Source organism: Myotis brandtii, unplaced genomic scaffold (genome assembly GCF_000412655.1).
Source record: "Myotis brandtii unplaced genomic scaffold, ASM41265v1 scaffold12, whole genome shotgun sequence".
NCBI classification, from domain to species: domain Eukaryota; kingdom Metazoa; phylum Chordata; class Mammalia; order Chiroptera; family Vespertilionidae; genus Myotis; species Myotis brandtii.
In genome coordinates, this window is record NW_005354173.1 from 164,481 (window position 1) to 170,161 (window position 5,681).

The following is a 5,681-nucleotide window of genomic DNA, read 5'->3' on the forward strand; positions in this document are numbered from 1 at the left end:
GCTCTGTCTAATACAATTGATGTGAACTACAGAGAGAACTGATATCTCTGGTGAAAGAGATATTATGCCTTTAGACTGAGCTAAGAAATTTGAAATTTGATCATTTTATATAATCTTAGTCTTGTGTTCTCTGTTGTCAAGATCAGGGTATCATTCAAATTCACATGCCCAACTTTTAACTCAAAAACTGTTACAGAGTAATATATAAATAAATGCTTGTAAAATGTGTCAATGGTTATGTTACATTACTTTAAAATAAGAAAACAAAAGATAATTTGAGAATGTATCAATATACTCATTCCTGAGTAATACAAGAGAGAGATATCATTAGATAGGTATGACTATTACATCTTGAATTTGTATTCCAGGAAGCTTAAAATGCCTATTTACATATACAACATAGTTATCCGAAATATGCTTGAAAGATACATACCGAATTTGGAAAAGCAAGGGAACAACTGATTAAGGATGCTCTGTCTGTGAAGGAGCAATGCAGATGAATGTAAATTAAAAATATTAATTTTTCTGAGTATGTTTACTTGGCAAAAGATGTGAACAGACTCCAAGTTGCAGGGAAGGGACACATATATTAAACATATTGCAAAAAGATTACCTAAATTGAGATTAGTTCTAACAGGCAGAATCAAGTTGATGAAGACCATGGAATTCATAGGAGCAGCATAGCTCTAAGGGCTCATGGACATGCATTCAAGTACCAGCCCACCCATAGACTTGACTTTCTGACTCCTGGCAAAAAAAGTAGCCCTTAGAAATTATAGTATCTTCTTTTGTAAGTTGGGTCTTAGACATGCTTACTCCATTTGCTTGTTGTATGGATTTTAAAAGGTAAGCATAGAAAGCCCTTAAACACTTATCTAACCTATTAGCAAACATTAGTTATTGCTATTGTGTTTTGACTGTTTAGATTTTAAAAATGTCAATCAATAACCAGTAATTATGTAAGAAAAATGAGGAGGGACTTGACTTTCAGGTGAAACTGAAAGCATTTGACTACAGTGAAGTTATTTAACATATAAGAATACAGAAACAATTTGGGGCCAAATGTGGGGCCAAATGCTTGTGTGAAAAGATTTTATAATGGAGGCACCTTGGCAAACTACAAATAATAAACCTTATGTCTGCATAGAGGAGAAATGATCAGGCTTAGCCTTTCTTCTCAAAGCACTCATCTCCCCAAAATCTCCCCTTACTGAGGGCTAGTTATCTGGTGCAAACAAGCCTTGATGACATTTTGCAAAGTCCCTCATCTAACCCATCAGAAGTGCTCCACAACCATCTCTATTTCCTGCTTTTAGCCCTGGGCTTGACCTGTTTTCAGTGGAGGCCCTAACTTTGCTTTGTATTTGTGCTGCTCAGTTCCTGAACTATAATATGCTCAAGTACACTTGGAATTTGATCAAATTCAAATCATTTTATTTTTGTGTCACTTGATACCAATCCAAGGCAAGGGATTACATTATTGTAGATAGACCACAAAAGTCTAGAAGTTAGTAACACAAAGCAGTGCATGCAAAATAAATTTAATTTTAGGAATTATAATTTGGTTTACAAGTAACATCAAATTTTATATATATCACATACATAAACATGCATTTCTATCTGTATTTATACTTATATTTACATTAACATTTACTTTATATTCATGTTTATGTTCATGTTTACATTTGCATTTATATTTATACCTATATTTATGTATATATATATATGTATGTGTATGTCTATGTTTACATTTAAGTTTAGGTTTGTAAATCTAATATCTAGTAAAGAGCTTTTATCTAGAATACATAAAGTGTCTACAACTTAATAATAAAAAGACAAATAATCCTATCAAAACTAGTAAATTGTATGATTAGACATTTCTATAAAGAAGACATAAAACAGCAAAGAAGCCCATAAAAGAATGCTTAACATCATTAGTCATCAAGATAATGAAATCAAAATCACAATGAGACACCACTTCAGACACACTAGGAAAATTGTTGATGAGAATCTAAAGAAATTGAACTCCTCCATACACTGTTGGTGGAAATTAAAATGATACAGCTATTTTGTAATATAGCGGTATATCTTCAAAAGTGAAACATAGAGTTACCATTTGGTCCAGCAATTATGGTTTTGAGTATTAAAGATGATTGAAAGCACATGTCCATTCAAATACTTGTACATGAATATTCATAGCAATAGTATTGATAATAGCCAAAAGGTGAAAAATATATCAAGCTCTATGTGATGATATGGGACACAAAGTTTATATCTAAACAATTTAGTATGATTCTGCCATAAAAATGAATAAATTACTGATGCATGGCTGAACCTTGAAAACATGCTAAGGAATTTAACCCAGACACAAAAGGCCACATACTGTATTGTGTATATGTATCACATATTATAAAATTGCATTTTTATTAATATGTCCGGAATAGCAATCTATGGAGATAGAAGGTATATTAATAGTTATTATGGTTGGGTAATGGGGAGACTGACAGTTGATGGCAAATGAGGAAGTTTTTTTAAAGTGATACAGATATTCTAAAGTTGATTATGGTGATGGTTGTTCAACTCTGAATATATATATAAACAACAACAAAAAAGCACATCAAATTGTTAAATGTGTAAATTCTTCATAAAGCCCTTACCATCACCACCACCAAGACATCTAAGAAGCTAGCTCTTACCTTCTTTCTACTGTTCCAAAAAAAAAAAAACACCCACAAAAAACTAAAGTTCATATTTGTCAGAAATGTAAAACTGCATTTTATACATTTTCTGATTGTAATTTCCTGTTTTTGTAAAACTATTCTCCTGTTTAGGGACATCATTAAAATTCTGGTTCAAGGTTTTCATAACCTCAACTTTATTAGCAGAATTTTTATAACATTTGTTGTCTTGTTCAGCGTTTCCAATTCTCTTTGGGTTTGCTAAGCATTGCATCCATGTATAATTTCTTGATACGCGGATTCTGCAGACCTTCATAACATTGGGGAATACTGTTGATTTCACCAGCATAGATGTGTCTAATTCACAAGATTATAAATAGGGTTTAGTTGTTTTCTCTCCGTCCCCCTTCTTCTGGCAACTCCTGTGGCAGAATACAATGACAAAAAATATTCTTTCTGTTCAAAGTTTCACAGCATTTTGTCATCCACTCTTTTCCCCTCCCCTTATATTGAGTGAAGTGAAATACCAACTGATGTATCTGGCCTTTAATTCACATGTTTAGTAAATACCAATAGAGAATCTTCACCCTGGACATTAATATTTGCATCATTGGTATTGATATTTCATATCAACTTGCAATAATATTTGAGACACTTTAATTAAGAGGAAAAGATAGTGTCTATGCAAAACAGTTTGAAATGGATGAATGTAACCCTGGCCATTGTGACTCGATGGCTAGAGTGTCGGCCTGAGCAAGGAAGGGTCATGAGTTCCTTTCTTGGTCAAGGGCCTGTACCTGGGTTGCAGATTCGATCCCCAGCCCTGGTCAAGGTTCTTGTGGGAGGCGACCAAATGATGTGTCTCTTTCACTTCTATGTTTCTCTCTCTCTCTTTCTTTCTCTCCCCTTCCCCTTACCCTGTCGCTTCCCCTCCTTCCCTCCATACCCGCCCCTCCCTTCCACTCTGTCTAGAAAACAATGAAAAAATATCCTCAGGATTAACAAAAAATATATATTTTAAAAGAAACTGATAAAGATCCAAATTCAAATAAATTGTTTACTACTATGGAAAGTGTTTTAAAATCAATGAATTACCTGTTGTGAACGAATTCAGTTATTTGATTTCTACTTGTATTTATTTACAATTATTTTCCATTTAATTTAGCTATGTTTCCATATTAATTGTCATATCTTTAATATACTTTTATCCGGAACTTAATATTTGAGAATTGAAGACTACTCAAAATTTGATGGGAATGTTTGTTTTCCAGGCATCGCTAGTACTGCATGTAGTAAGCAAAGCTTAATTTATCACTTACCTCATGAAGGGAGAGCACTATCTTGGCAAAACTTTGGTAGTATTTCCAATGCCAAATGATAAGGTCAAATTCATTGGGATTTAAAAATATAGCTTAAGCAAGTTTTTTATTGTGATATTTGATTGATTGGAAAATATCTCTATATATAAAACCCTAATATGCAAATAGACTGAAAGGCAGAAAAACCAAACAACAGGTCACTATGACCTGTGCTGACCACCAGGGGAGACATGTGGAACATGGTGGACGTATACAGCAGGCGGCAGAGTGAAGAACATGGCAGACATCGGCCATGGTGGGATGATGGAGCAGGTGAGCAGGGGTGCCAGACCAAGGTGGGCTACCAGTCACTGTCATTAGGGCCAGCCTCTGGTGGTTACTAAAAAGTCTTTGCTCCCACACACCACAGTCCTGCCGGGTGCTCGCACCTGCTGCTAGCACCGGCCCTGCTCACATCCGCTGCCGGCGTCCGGCACCAGCCCCAATCATTTGGTGCCGTCAGCGGGTGCAAGCGGCAGCTCCTTGCCCCAATTGCCCCTCAGGGCTTCTCCACCTCCCCCTGCTTCTGAGGGGCGATTGTGGCCGGTAGCTGCCACTTGCACCCATTGATGGCGCTGGCCCCACGAGCACCCACAGCCGGCTCCAGAGCCGCCACTCACACCTGCTGCCAGTGCCTTGCACTGGTCCCATTCGCTAGGCACCAGCCGCAGGTGCAAGCAGTGGCTGCTGGCCCCATCACACCTGAGGACTTCTCCACCTCCCCCAGCTCCTGAGGGGTGATCAGGCAATCACTGAGGGAGCTGGCCCCACTCGCACCCACTGCTGGCGCCGGCCCAATCACTCCACGCCATCAGAGGATGCAAGTGGGGCCCTCTCCATCAGCATGTGAAAGTGGTGGTGGTGAGAGCCAGGCTGCCAGTAGACAGGGGACTTGAACTGTGGTGGGGGGAGCCAAGTGGGAGCACAGAGGATGGGCCGAGACCTGCCCCTGTGCCCACCGCAGCCTCACAACCCACAGTTCCTTTCAAGGTGCATGAATTCATGCACTGGACCCCTAGTCATAATATAATAGTTTATAACTTTGGAGGAAAACCTCTGAGGTCAATGGATAAATGGTATTGGGATATCTGTTAATTCTATTAAGACTTGATGATTCACTTGTAGAGCTGTTTGAAATCAAGGAGACTAATATTTCCAAGTTTGTTACTCTTTCCCAATATTTTTTTTTGGCTATTTGTGATCCTTTTTGATTCCATATAAATTTTAGAATTATTTGTTCTAGTTCTGAAAAGAATGGCATTGATATTTTGACAGGGATTGTACTGAATCTGTAGATTGCTTTGGGTAGTATGGTTATTTAATGATAATCCTTCCAGTCTAGAGCACAGTATATTTTTTCATTTATTTGTATCTTTTTCTTTTTTTTTTCTAAAGCCAAATTTTACTTTTGTTATTTCAAGGAAAGGACAGAGCTTCTTACTATATTATGGGTTTTCTCTTGAGTTTTAATAACAGTGAAGGCCACTTATTTGATTAAAAAGTAATGGCCAGCTGCCATATTTGTATCTTTTTCAGTTTATTTCTTGAATGTCTTACAGTGTTGAGAGTACAGGCCTTTTACCTCCTTGGTTAAATTTATTCCTGGGCATTTTATTATTTTTGATACAATTGTAAATTGGATTTT